At 35.7% G+C, this 15214-nt stretch overlaps 1 protein-coding gene across 2 annotated transcripts in view; it reads right to left on the bottom strand.

Moving 5' to 3' along the window:
• Positions 1 to 14834, bottom strand: part of LOC128639076 (chemerin-like receptor 1) — a 204110-nt gene extending 189276 nt beyond the window's left edge. Inside the window, exon 1 of one of the 2 annotated variants that reach the window (XR_008399139.1) lies at positions 14806 to 14834. The gene's annotated coding sequence lies outside the window, so the exon portion shown is untranslated. The remainder of the gene's footprint in view (positions 1 to 14805) is intronic. The other variant, XM_053691226.1, reaches the window with a different exon arrangement.
• Between the last annotated feature and the right edge of the window lie 380 nt (positions 14835 to 15214).

The raw sequence follows: 15214 nt of genomic DNA, 5'->3' as shown, positions 1-15214 counted from the left end.
TGACTTAACCATATATCACCCCCCCCCTTCTTTGACATGTGCAATATTTGACCAAGTGACTAAAATGTATATGCACTTTATTCTTAAGTGTAGTCAAACTTGGAAATGTAAAGGTAGTAACACACAAACACAAAAACACACAGGATTCACATATAGACACTCTAGCAGACATGCAAAGAAACACACTCAGACACAGACACCCACGCAGACACTCAGCACTTGTTTACATTGACCTGACAAGTAATGAGGTAGACTACAGTTTTGTCAAAAAAGTAGATTTACAAAACAAAATATGGAGTTCTGATTATCTTATTGTCAAGGAAGATGCCAACTAAATGATGACAACAGCATACAGTGGCTGAAAGGAAGGGCCCTGAACTGCTTAAACAATAATTTAAAGGTTAAATGGTGGATTGGTGACTTCCGGAAAGGTCTCATTAGTCTCAAAGTCTGTAGAAAGATGTGAATAATCAGTAGTAAGGTCAAAATATCCAAAAAAGGAACAGACAATGGACACACACACACACACACACAAACTCAAACACAAACTTGCACATACACCCAAGGAAACACAGACAGAAACAGCCTCAGAAAACACACAAAGACATACACACACACACCCACAGAGACTCCCACAGAAAATGCACAGACATACACACACCCTCACAGAGACACCCACAAAAAAACACACAAACATTTGCCACACAGACATACACACACACCCTCACAGAGACATCTACAGAAAACACAGACATACATACACACACCCACCCTCACATAGAAGTCCACAGAAAACACACAAAGACATACACACCACCCTCACATAGGCATCCAGAGAAAATTCACAAAGAAATACATACACACACCCTCACAGAGACACCCACAGAAAACACACAGACATACGCACACACCCTCACAGAGACATCCACAGAAAACACAGACATACATACACACACCCACCCTCACAGAAACATCCACAGAAAACACACAAAGACATACACACCCACCCTCACAGAGGCATCCAGAGAAAATTCACAAAGATATACATACACACACCCTCACAGAGACACCCATAGAAAAAGCACAGACATATGCACACACCCTCACAGACATCCACAGAAAATGCACAGACATACACACCCACCCTCACAGAGAAACCCACAGAAAAAAATACAAACACACTCAGAGACACAAACAAAAGCACAAAGACATAAACACAGACACCCACAGAAACACTCACATGATGTAAAATGTATGCACATTGCATCCCCTACAAATGACATGCATGATAAAACAAATTGCAGAAATGAAGGGATCACTTTTTAAAGAATCATATTTGTAAATGTGCAAACAAAAATAATTCTGTTAATTCGAAATTGTACATTAGTGATCTGGGTAGATGACTGGATGAAGAAAAGTACTTTTGAAAGGTTGACATATGTTGTTTTTTTTTCCCCCCAACCAAGAGCACCACTTCAAATATGGTGTACAAATATTCCCATCTGTCAGCTGTACTTATGGATTTTGAAAATGCTGTACTCTATATGGTCCTTGGTGGGAAACATAAGCTGTGGTACTCAGTCTTTATACCATTAGATCTGGTTAAATGCAGGATTTAGGCTTGTTTGTATGTATTTCAAAATTAGTCAGCTGTAGTGTAAACTGAACAGTGTTAAAGGGATGTAAAACCCAATTTTTTTATTTCATGATTTAGATAGAACATAACATTTTAAACAACTTTCTAGTTTACTTCTATCATCATATTTTCTTCATTTTCTTGTTATCCTTATTTGAAAAGCAGAAATGTAAGCTCAAGAGTGTGCACATGTCTGCAGCACTATTCAGCAGCAGTTTTGCAAGAATGTTATACATTAGCAGGAGCACTAGATGGCAGCACTATTTCCTGTCCTGTAGTGCTTCAGGCATGTGCACGCTACCTACCTAGGTATCTCTTTAACAAAGAATAACATGAAAATGAAACATTTTTGATAATAGAAGTAGATTGTAAACTTTAAAAAAATTGTATTCTCTATCTGAATAGTGAAAAAATATTTTGGGTTTAATGTCCCTTTAAGTTAACCTGTCTCATTTCAAACACTGAGCAATCTTAGACAGAGTATAACATTTTATGCAGATGTAAAAATCTTAGATAAAATGCCTCCTTGCATCTGGAAAGTCCTTGCATAAAGGGGCAGTAAACTGGAATGTAATTAAAATAAATATATTAATAAAAAAAAACTCATATCTGCCAAAAGGGCACCTACCATTTGTGTATTGAGGAGGAAACATTTCTGCATGGTTTTAAATATAGAATTTCTACAGCATTGTCAAATAATCATAAATACACTGCTGCATATTGCTAAAAGCAAAATGTGTTTTTATGGACCCCTGGCCACACCATACAACTACTACCACACTGAAGTTACAATCTGAAATTGCACAAAGAAATAAAAAACATTTACTAAGTAAGTCCTACCTCCTCTGCAAATGAAAGTGATCTACCGTCTGACACACACTGTACAAACTAAAGTGCCAAGTCTGTCTCACAACTGTGCATAGTGGTTTAGTGCACACTCAGAAATCTTCTCAAATGCTAATGCTTTACTCCTTGAAATAACATTTCCAACGCTCAATAGCACTCTGCTGTAGTACCCTCTGGTGACCCCTGTCACCCCCTGATGGCGGCACTGGGTGGGATTCCACAGGCTAAATTAGCTATTTCAAATGCTGAAATAGGAGTAAAGGAGCTACTTGTAAACAAATTTAATTGGAGTAAACAGTCCCTTTAAATAAGTTTAAAATGGATACAAATGTTAACCCCCCCTCATTTGTAATTAATGACATTTAAACAATAGTGTAATAAATCAATTATTAAATATCTATTTTGCAGCTATTGCTTTAAAATACCTATAAAAATTGTGCTTGTTCCATTACTCTAGTAGGATTGGGTGCTGCATCAAGGTCACTGAACTGACCCTGCAACATAGTATGTAGTAATGGTTTGAACCAAAGCAGAAACTCATTTACATCTGCCCCTAATTGGCAAAACAAAGGAGACCAGGATCATGAATACAGCATTGTGCTCAGTCGAAATGCGTTAGAAAGTTACTGCTTATGTGAAATTTGACTAATTGATGAATATACAATTCACCTTAAATTTATGGAATAAAGATTTTGTAATATTTTTATGCTGCTGCATCTGGACCCTTCTTTTGTTTTTGATTTATATATGGGTATGGAGGAACCCATGTTTCCCTGTTTTGCAGCAACTATTATAACCTTTATTGGGGATTTTTCATGTTGTTTTTTTAATCAAGAGAGCCTTACACAAAGTTACGTGAAAAATCCCTTCCGTTTTCAGATTATACACCAGCTGATCTTACAAAACACTTAACTTGTTTGTGTATTAGGATCTTAAATCCACCATTTTTTCATGGAGTGTATCCTACAAAGGCTTTAGATTTGCGCGACCATAACCATTTTGCAAACAAAATTATATTATTAATTCCCAAAATGGGGTAAATATTAAAGGTAGCAGAACTAGTGATTAGTTCTGCTGTCCCCTTAAAAAAATGAATGCAATAAGAACAATGAATGCCTCTCTTTATTACCATGGGTGTCTAGCCCCAGTTACTTTTCTTTTAACTTCATTTAAGTTTTAAACCTTTTTCACACCCTTGTGCTAAGCCAGTTATATTTATTTTGAAGCTTAAATTTAAACACTATTTTTAGTCATATTTTCAGTGAATAACGCACACAATATATATTTATGACATGTCAAGAAATGTATAGTATGTTAATATTTTAGTAAAGTTATAACCTGGCAATACATACATAATTCATATATTTATTTAAGAGAGGAACTTGCCCACTATTATATATATATATATATATAATATATATATATATATATATATATATATATATATATATATATATATATATATAAATATATAAATATATATATATATATATAGGAAGAAAAACGAGTGCAAGCAGGTATCTCCAATTCCAACCTCGATTTATTAGTTTAAAAATCATGTGGTACATGATCAATGGAAAATCACAGGTATTAACTTGACAAACAATGGCTGCTGCTGACATGTTTCGCCACTCAAGGCGTAATCATAGCTGCAGTAAAAATCACAGTCTGCCTATTTAAGGCAGCTGGACAACTTCTATTGGTTTTAAAAACTTTAATTGTTGACAAGTTTCACTTGGGGGATTTTTAACCCCATATATACACTTTAAACATTAATGCCTCTTAATAGGTTCAAATGTGTAATGATTCTTTTAAGTTACTAGTTTTAATCTATAAATATTTATCAATGCAGAAGTCACAGCGCTAAACTAACGTATAAACTATGCATGAAACTTGGTACGCTATGCATGAAAAATAAGAATAATACATATGCAAGGGAATATAAAAATACATGTATATACAAATACACGAATACAGAAATAAATAAATATAATGAGTTAAACTTAAGCACTCTTGTGGGAAACTAAGTTCTATATATTTATATAAAACAAGGAATAACAGAATCAATATTGTTATAGTGCTAATGAACCCAATAATGCGTTTATTTTATTAATGCTCAACAATTACATATAGCTGTATTAGATAAATAGTGTATATTTATATATGCAAGATTTTGTTAGAAAAATTACCAGAAACAATTGCTAGAAAAGTTAGAAAAATTGCCAGCAAAAGTTGCTGAAAACATTTGCTAGAGAAAAAAACTTTTACTAGAATTAATTCTAGAAAAGTGTTAGAAAAAATTGTTAGACAAAAATTGCTTGCTAGAATACTAACTAGAAAAAATTGCTAGAAGGATGGGACTAGGGAGAGTTGACACAATACAACCAGTCAAACTGTCCCGTCTATTTAAATGTTATTTAAAGTATTAGGATACCAAATTAAATCCTTGTGACTAAATTGATACCCGTGATCACAGGATTGTGTCACAGAAGAGGGAGATGCATGGACCAACAGGTCATTTCCAAAAATGTATTTCCAAAATTTATTAGGTCATATTCCGAATTCAGACCCAGAGGACTCTGGTCTGAAGCTTAAATATCCAATACATCTCCCTCTTCTGCAACAGTTTGTCGCGATCAGCCTCCTCTTGGTGGGCATACCACCCTCTCTATAGCCTGCCACCTTAAGCTACTAATGTCTGTATTGTGGCAACGTGCAAAGTGTCTGACTAAAGGAGTACTCGCTTCTCCTGCTTGAATGGTTGATAGATGGTTACGAATACGGACCTTCACCTCATTAGTAGTTAATCCTACATACTGTAGGTGACAGCATATGCAGGTGAGAAGATACATCTACATAGGTTGATGTGCATTTTAGGCAGCTGTTGATTGGAAAAGTGTCACCCGTAACTTCTGATTTAAAGATGTTTGACACCAAGATGTATTCGCAGACCCGACATTTTTGTCTGCATTTGAACAGACCTTTGTGAGTTAACCATGAACTCACAGGTCTGTTCAATTCAGGTAACATTGATGTGATAAAACATTGCCAAGGTTTTCGCTCTCCGATAAGAACATCTTAAACCAGTATTTGACACAATTTTCCAATTTATCGTCAGCTGAGAGAAGTTTGAAATGTTTTTTAACAATCCTGCATATTTCAGGTGTATTGTGTGCTGAAATCTGTTACAAAAGTAACGCCTTGGTGGGTGTCTGAGACTGTGTTGGTGGAAGACCCTTGAATTAAAGTGTTCCTATCAAGGTCTAAGACCTGCTCTCTAGCTTTAGAAACCACTTGGTTAGAATAACCACGTCTTTTCAGTCTATCACTTAATTCTAGTGATTTTCACAAAAAGCGTCATTCAGAGTGCAGTTCCTCCTAACCCTGACAAACTGCCCCTTTGCTACGGCAAAGGGGAGATGTCGGGGATGGCAACTGCTGGCATGCAGCAGTGCATTGCCTGCAGATGGTTTCGATAGATACTACAGATTATCTTTCCCTGTTTAGTTTCCTTCCAAAGAAATATCCAAAATATTAATGGTATTAGCACATAATTCAGATGTAAATTGTAGACCAATATTGTTGCTATTTATAGCATCAATAAATTCCGAGAATGCTGTGCCCCCACCCACCCAAATCAACAGGAGATCATCAATATAGCGTCCATAATAATGGATCAAATGCCTGTGGGAGTTCCTATCTCCATAGATGTGGGACAGCTCCCACCAACCCATAAAGAGGTTTGCATAGGAGGGGGCAAACTTAGCCCCCATAGCTGTCCCACACCCCTGGATAAAGAACTCCCCTTCAAATTTGAAGTAATTGTGGGTGAGCAGGAACCACAGCACCCTCAGAATGTTATTTCTGGAAGTTCAAACTGAAATCCGAATAGTTCTTGAGAAAGAAGGAAATTGCTTCCAGCAGCTCTTTATGGGGGGATGGAAGAATACAAAGAAACCACATCAATTGTGGCCCATCGAAATTGACCAAAGTTCCATTTTTTTAGATTCTAGTATTTGGATGACATGTTTCGTATCACCAAGATAACTATTCAAGGATAGCACAAATGGTTGGAGGATTCCATCCATCCATTGTGATACGTGCTATATATATATATATTTCTTTCATGTAATTAGCAAGAGTCCATGAGCTAGTGACGTATGGGATATACATTCCTACCAGGAGGGGCAAAGTTTCCCAAACCTCAAAATGCCTATAAAAACACCCCTCACTACACCCACAAATTCAGTTTTACAAACTTTGCCTCCTATGGAGGTGGTGAAGTAAGTTTGTGCTAGATTCTACGTTGATATGCGCTCCGCAGCAGGTTGGAGCCCGGTTTTCCTCTCAGCGTGCAGTGAATGTCAGAGGATGTGAAAGAGAGTATTGCCTGTTTGAATTCAATGATCTCCTTCTACTGGGTCTATTTCATAGGTTCTCTGTTATCGGTCGTAGAGATTCATCTCTTACCTCCCTTTTCAGATCGACGATATACTCTTATATATACCATTACCTCTACTGATTCTCGTTTCAGTACTGGTTTGGCTTTCTACTACATGTAGATGAGTGTCCTGGGGTAAGCAAGTCTTATTTTCTGTGACACTCTAAGCTATGGTTGGGCACTTTTATATAAGTTTTAAATATATGTGTTTAAACATTTATTTGCCTTGATTCAGGATGTTCAACGTTCCTTATTTTCAGACAGTCAGTTTCATATTTGGGATAATGCATATGAATAATTCAATTTTTTCTTACCTTAAAATTTGACTTTTTTTCCTGTGGGCTGTTAGGCTCGCGGGGGCTGAAAATGCTTCATTTTATTGCGTCATTCTTGGCGCGGACTTTCTTGGCGCAAAAATTTTCTTGTCATTTCCGGCGTCATACGTGTCACCGGAAGTTGCGTCATTTTTTTGACGTTTTTGCGCCAAAAAAATGTCGGCGTTACCGGATGTGGCGCCATTCTTGGCGCCAAAAGCATTTAGGCGCCAAATAATGTGGGCGGCTTTTTTGGCGCTAAAAAATTTGAGCGTCATTGTTGTCTCCACAATATTTAAGTCTCATTATTTATTGCTTCTGGTTGCTAGAAGCTTGTTCATTGGCATTTTTTTCCCATTCCTGAAACTGTCATTTAAGGAATTTGATCAATTTTGCTTTATATGTTGTTTTTTCTATTACATATTGCAAGATGTCTCAGATGGACTCTGAATCAGAAGCCACTTCTGGAAAAACGCTTAACTGAGTTTCAGTTCTACCAAAGCTAAGTTCATTTATTTTAAATGTTATAAATGTTTATCTTTATCTTTAGCTATGGTTTGTAATAAGTTATTATGTTATACTTTTACATGCGGATTCCATTAGTATTTATGCTTTATATATTTTCTTTTCTTACAAGAAAATATTTAGAAGACTTATAAGAAATATTTTTCTGATTCTATGTTAAAGGCTTTGTCTGACTTTGTGCCTTCTAATAAAAATTTTAAGTCTTTTTCACTTCTTTTTTAATTATTGAAGTTTCAAATGACCAACAACATACTGATTTATCTTTCTCTGATGATGTTTTTTTCTCTTTCAGAAATTTTCTTCAGATATTGACACTAACAAATCTACTTTTTTTATTATTTTTCTATTATTAAAGTACATTTGTTCTTTGTTGAAAAGGTGTTGATTTTTTTGGATATTAAGGTAATAGTTCTTTAAGACTAGCTGACATTATTTCTGCCTATTTATTTCTTCTGTGTTTTCAGAGGTTTTCTTTCCAATTCCCTATGCTAGGGAATGGAATAGGCTGAGAATTTTCTTTTATTCCTTCTTCAAAGGTTTTAAAACTATATTCTTTGCCAGCAGTTAAACTCAATTTGGAGGGTTCTCCAATTTATTGGGGCTATCTCTAATTCTGCTTATTATGCTATTGTTTCTATAGCAAAATAGTATTTATTTTCCTTTAGATAGTTGTATCTTATTTATGGAAAATTATTTAGTTTCAGGTACTTTCTTGGTCCTGTGATTTATTTGGATATTGCAATTGCTTCATTTCTCTGTTTACTTTAAGATCAAGTATCAGATTATGATTTATTTTAGCATTGTTAAAGGGACAACATTTACTAGACTAGGTGCTGTTGCATTTGTCTTGTGTTTTGCATTTATTGATTATGCAAAGTCCACTGTATTGGCTAGTCCTTAATCTGGACTATCATGCTAATAATTTCATTTGTGTCTTCATTTTATTGAATATTTTCGCAAATGAGGGTTAATCTATGTCTTTAGCTTTTTTAGCTAGAAGAATTTTGTGATTTAAAAAAAAAATAAAAAATCCATATTTCTTTTGTTCTAAGATAATCAATTATTTGTTTTATAATTGGATTCAATTCTTATCTGTTACTCTGGGCTTCAAGGTTGAGTTCTAAGACTAAAACTTTAAGATTATACTGGTTTGGTTGTTCTTATTAAGGAACGAATTCCTGAGTTCTTTCCCAAGTAACATGTCTATATTTGGAGTTCGAAATCAGCTCCCTAATTTTGCTATGTACGTGCCGTATTCCAGCTTGGCTGGTAAGGGGGCAGGTTAAGGCTCCTTTGAAATTTCTTTGATTTTATTCCAGTAAGGCTAACACTTTCTTTAACTGTGTTTCTGTCCTATATATTTTGGGTACTGTTGAAGCATTTCTGGGCACCCATGGGGTTCAAGCGCTGCTCAGGGAACCTGGAATCATCTAGGGGTATTTCTTCCAGTTCCTTTTGAGGAACCAGGTTTTGGAGTTTTTATTCAAACTATTTTGCCTTTTTATGGTCGTTGATAGCATTATTGTTTTCATTAGATACAATAAATGCATATTTTCATTTTCTGTTTTCAATCAGATTATTTTCTGAGGATGCGGAATCTCATATGATTCACTTACTCTTCAGGACATAGTTAGAGGATCTTCTTTTCAAAAGCTCTTGATTCCTCACACAAGGGGTCACCTTTTTTTAGGTTTCCAGATAGTTTGTGTCACTGTCCATGTCTCTAGTCAGACAAGGGATAATGTTTATGGGTTCCGTCTGTTGTACCTTTAGTCTCTATTATTTCCTTCAGTTGCTATATATGCATAGAAGTTTTAGGTCTTATGGCCACAGCATTGGAATTCAATTCCCTTTGCTCATTTTCACTAGAAAGAATCCTTTCAGTCTTTTATAAGTGGTTGTTTTCTTCAAGAACATGGTTGGATGGATCAATTTTCCAAAAAGTTTGTTTGATTCCTCAGACAAGGTGGTAACCTTTTAGGTTTCCTGATTGATTCAGTGTTCTTGATTCTGTCTATGACGGACAAGAGGCGTCTGAAATTGGTTTCAGCTTATCGAAACCTTCAGTCTCAATCTTTCCCTTCGGTAGCCTTATGCATGGAAATTCTAGGTCTTATGACTGCTGCATTGGACGCGATCCCCTTTGCTCGTTTCACATGCAACCTCTTCAGCTCTGTATGCTGAACCAGTGGTGCAGGGATTATACAAAGATATCTCAATTAATATCTTTAAAACGATTGTTCGACACTCTCTGACGTGGTGGACAGACCCACCATGTTTAGTTCAGGGGGGGCTTCTTTTTGTTCTTCCAACCTAGACTGTGATCTCAACAGATGCAAGTCTGACAGGTTGGGGAGCTGTATGGGGGTTTCTGACAGCACAAGGGGTTTGGGAATCTCAGGAGGTGAGATTACCAATCAACATTTTTGGAACTCCGTGCAATTTCAGAGCTCTTCAGTCGTGGCCTCTTCTAAAGAGAGAGTCGTTCATTTGTTTCTAGACGGACGATGTCACAACCGTGGCATATGTCAATCATCAAGGAGGAACTCACAGTCCTCTGGCTATGAAAGAAGTCTCTCGAATACTTGTATGGGCGGAATCCAGCTCCTGTCTAATTTCTGGCGGTTCATATCCCAGGTTTTAGACAATTGGGAAGCGGATTATCTCAGTCGCCAAACGCTACATCCGGGCGAATGGTTTCTTCACCCAGAGGTATTTCTTCAGATTGTTCAAATATGGGGACTTCCAGAATAGATCTGATGGCTTCTCATCTGAACAAGAAGCTTCCCAGTATCTGTCCAGATCCAGGGATCCTCAGGCGGAAGCAGTGGATGCATTGTCACTTCCTTGGAAGTATCATCCTGCTTATATCTTTCCGACTATAGTTCTTTTTCCAAGATTCTAAAGGAACGTTCGTTTATTCTGCTGGTGGCTCCAGCATGGCCTCACAGGTTTTGGTATGCGGATCTTGTCCGGATGGCCACTTGCCAACTGTGGACTCTTCCGTTAAGACCAGACCTTCTATCGCAAGGTCCTTTTTTCCATCAGGTTCTCAAATCCTTAAATTTGAAGGGTATGGAGATTTGAACGCTTGATTCTCAGTCATAGAGGTTACTCTGACTCTGTGATTCATACTATGTACAGGGCTTGTAAAACTGTATCTAGGAAGATATATTATCGAGTCTAGAAGATTTACATTTCTTGGTGTTTTTCTCATCATTTTTCTTGGCATTCTTTTAGAATTCCTAGAATTTTACAGTTTCTTCAGGTTGGGTTTGGATAAGGTTTGTCTGCAAGTTCCTTGAAAGGTCAAATCTCTGCTCTTTCTTTCTTTTTCACAGAAAGATCGCTAGTCTTCCTGATATACATTGTTTTGTACAAGCTTTGGCTCGTATAAAACCTGTTATTAAGTCAATCTCTCCTCCTTGGAGTTTGAATTTGGTTCTGGGGGCTCTTCAAGCTCCTCCGTTTGAACCTATGCATTTGCTGGACATTAATTACTTTCTTGGAAAGTTTTGTTTCTTTTGGACATCTCTTCTGCTAGAAGAGTTTCTGAATTATCTGCTCTTTCTTGTGAGTCTCCTTTTCTGATTTTTCATCAGGATAAGGCGGGTGTTGCGAACTTCTTTTAAATTTTTACCTAAGGTTGTGAATTCTAACAACATTAGTAGAGAAATTGTGGTTCCTTCATTGTGTCCTAATACTAGAATTCTAAGAAGAGTCGTTGCATTCTTTGGATGTAGTTAGAGCTTTGAAATATTGATGTTGAAGCTACTAAGGATTTCCGAAAGACTTCTAGTCTATTGTTATCTTTTCCGTTCTAGGAAAGGTCAGAAGGCTTCTGCCATTTCTTTGGCATCTTGGTTAAAAGCTTTGTTTCATCATGCCTATGTTGAGTCGGGTAAAACTCCGCCTCAATGGATTATAGCTCATTCTACTAGGTCAGTTTCTACTTCCTGGGCGTATAGGAATGAAGCTTCAGTTGATCAGATTTGCAAAGCAGCCACTTGGTCTTCTTTGCATACTTTTACTAAATTCTACCATTTTGATGTGTTTTCTTCTTCTGAAGCAGTTTTTGGTAGAAAAGTACTTCAGGCAGCTGTTTTCAAGTTTGATTCTTCTGCTTATAATTTCAGTTTTTTTCATTATAAGATTTTAAACTTTATTTTGGGTGTGGGTTTTTTTTTTCAGCGGAATTCGGCTTGTCCTTTATTTTTATCCCTCCCCTCTCTAGGGCCTCTTGCGTGGAAGGATCCACATCTTGGGTAGGTCATTATCCCATACGTCACTAGCTCATGACTCTTTTGCTAATTACCTGCAAGAAATACATAATTTATGTAAGAACTTCCTGATAAATACCATTCTTCATATTAGCAAGAGTCCATGAGGCACACCCTTGTTTGTGGTGGTTATGATTTTTTTTGTATAAAGCACAATTATTCCAATCCTTATTTTTTATGCTTTCGCACTTGTTTTCTTATCACCCCACTTCTTGGCTATACGTTAAACTGATTTGTGGGTGTGGTGAGGGGTGTATTTATAGGCATTTGAGGTTTGGGAAACTTTGCCCCTCCTGGTAGGAATGTATATCCCATACGTCACTAGCTCATGGACTCTTGCTAATATGAAAGAAATGAATTTATCAGGTAAGTTCTTACATAAATTAATGTTATATATATATATATATATATATATATATATATATATATATATATATATATACTATGTATATATAAATATATATATATATATACAATTATTTATTTTTTTCTTTTTCAGATAAATTCCCCTATTGCAGTAGAATTACATTTGTTGTTTTTACTTTTTATTTTTGTGGGGCTTTCCAAGATGAGAACCATTTGGAAGAGCAGATAATTTTCATCATATGAGGGGTTTGTGAGGTTTGTAGCTTGTAAAAGAGCTCAGATCAAGGGGGTTTAAATGGACATTAAACACTTTAAGATGGTAATAAAAATGATAAATTGTATATATAAAAAAAAACTATGCTATACTTCATTATTTACTTATGTCCCCTTTTCCTGTAACTCCATTGTGAAATTTTGAGCTTTATCAGTTCCTGTTAGAAATGGAAAAGCAAAATGCTGTTATATGCCACACAGCCATTGGCTGCACACCCTAGTGACCTATTTATAGCTGTCCCTAATTGGTCACAGCAAGAGAAGGTAAACCTAAGTAACAATATGGCAGCTCATATTGTTTTATAAGACATTAAAAATTTACACTTATTTTTCCACTTTTAAACAACTAATGAACTTTACAAAATGCTATTCTGCTATTCTATCATTCTATCTATCATTATTTAGTGTTTTAATGTCCCTTTATACATCATCTTCCGCGTCCAGCTCCCTTTGCTGCCTGCTACTCCTGTGTTTGCCCCTCCAGTGATGTCACCATTCATGTTTGTGATAACATCTTCTGCACTCTTATTAAAGTGAATGTCAAGTTTGATGAATCAGTGCCCGGTTTTTAAAAACCCTATTAAAAACAGTGGCTCTTTCATTCATTAAACTTTACATTTCACTTGTTTTGTTAAAATAATTAATTTTTAATCTTGAAAGAAGGCTCCTGCGATTCCCTCTTCTACGCTCGTCACTTCATACGTCAGCAATGACGAATTCCTGCTTCCTCCATTCACGCTTCCCCCCCCTAGTGAATCATAGCCTGAAGCAACGCCGTGATTGAAGGAAGCCGGATTCGTCATTTTTGACATATGAAGAGCTTGCGAGGGGCGGGGAAGCGCTGGAGCGGCTTTCAAGATTAAATGGTATTTAACAAAAACAAGTGAAATGTAAAGTTTGATGAATGAAAGTGCCCCTGTTTTTAATAGGTTTTTAAAAACCGGGCACTGATTCATCAAACTTGAAATTCACTTTAAGGTCAGGGGATTCCCCTCCACTAAAAACCAACAATGATCTACCCATGGTGCAGGGATTGCCAAAAACAGCATCAGTTTGTCTTGTCAGTAAAAACAGAAACAGCCTTTTTTTGTTAACAACTCATAGAAGTTGCAAGGTCACTAGTCTTAAAATGGCATGCTCCAACGAATCAGAGCATGTAACTTTAGTCTATAAATAGTACAATAGTTGTAAAATTAAGTTCAAGTTTTAGGTTTTCCTAAAAAGCTAATGGTCACTGCCATGTTGTAACCTAAGTTTCCCCTTAAAAAAACATTTTCTTAATCTCCTCTTCTTAGGCCAGTTAATACACTGCCAGTTAATAATGGCAGTGTAGAATATAGCCAGTTAGTCTTGTAAAGTCTTCAATGTGTACTTTTCAATTGTTGTGGGGGTATTGCAAAGTTTTTAGCTTTCAGTTCAAATATTAAACATGTTATATTATAATCTCAAAGTGAATAATGTTACTTTAAATTGCTATATCTGTTATCAGTTTGACCTATGCCATAGACAATTAAAGGTATATAAAACAGCACAGGAGACATTTTTAGAACTTAAGATGTATTCTGCCTCTTCTGAGCATGTGCAAAACAGAATTACTGTCTTTATGGCATTATCTAAATAGGTAAACCAGCTCAAGGTTATTCTAGAAGATTTATGACATCAAGCTAGATAAGCCTTCCTGTATATATGTGACAGAAAGTAATGAGCAATGCACACATGCAGTTAAAAACAGAAAAAGGTAAGAATCCTTTAAAATTATGAATAATACATATTGCAATGATATTAAGTAAAACCCATTGCTTAGTGTTTTTTTTATTATAATAATAAACGGCTGTTTAATATTCTTGTTTAATAGCTTGTGTTTTACATCCTAGCATAACACACAAAGTTTAATCCTATAAATAGTTAAATATAGGGAGAAAATTAGAAAAAAATCAACTTTGTTTATTCATTTGCATATAGATCTCATTTGTAAACACCTTAAATTCATGTAACCTTTTGTGTTATATGATTGCCATTTTCATGGTGATCATATGAAATCAAAAGAATATGAGAATGAAGATATGTTACTTTTATGTGCACTTTCTATCTTCAAAAACAAACAGAAAGAAAAAGAGATCTTACTTGCACAGCAGCAGAAAGTAAATTATGTATACTGTATATATATATATTTTTTTTTTAAAAAAGGTACACATATACTTTTTTAATGGCAAATATTACATAAAAGGCATTTCATTACCTAAAGTTTACCATCACTTTAAGGTGCTTGTAGAGTAAGAAATAAAGATTTCACCAGCCTTTACAAACTAATTGTAAAGCCTTTAAAGGACATTTAACTCAAAATAAAATGCTAGAAAGAATGATACATTTAAAGAAAAGATTAGTCTGAGATTAACATGTAGATGCATTTTCTTTCATGTAATTGGCAAGAGTCCGATGAGCTAGTGACGAATGGGATATACAATCCTACAAGGAGGTGGCAAAGTTTCCCAAACCTCAAAATGCCTATAAATACACCCCTCACCACACCCAC

Source organism: Bombina bombina, chromosome 8 (assembly GCF_027579735.1).
Source record: "Bombina bombina isolate aBomBom1 chromosome 8, aBomBom1.pri, whole genome shotgun sequence".
NCBI classification, from domain to species: Eukaryota; Metazoa; Chordata; class Amphibia; order Anura; family Bombinatoridae; genus Bombina; species Bombina bombina.
The sequence above is the reverse complement of the archived record's forward strand: the minus strand, read 5'-3'. Positions and strand labels throughout refer to the sequence as shown.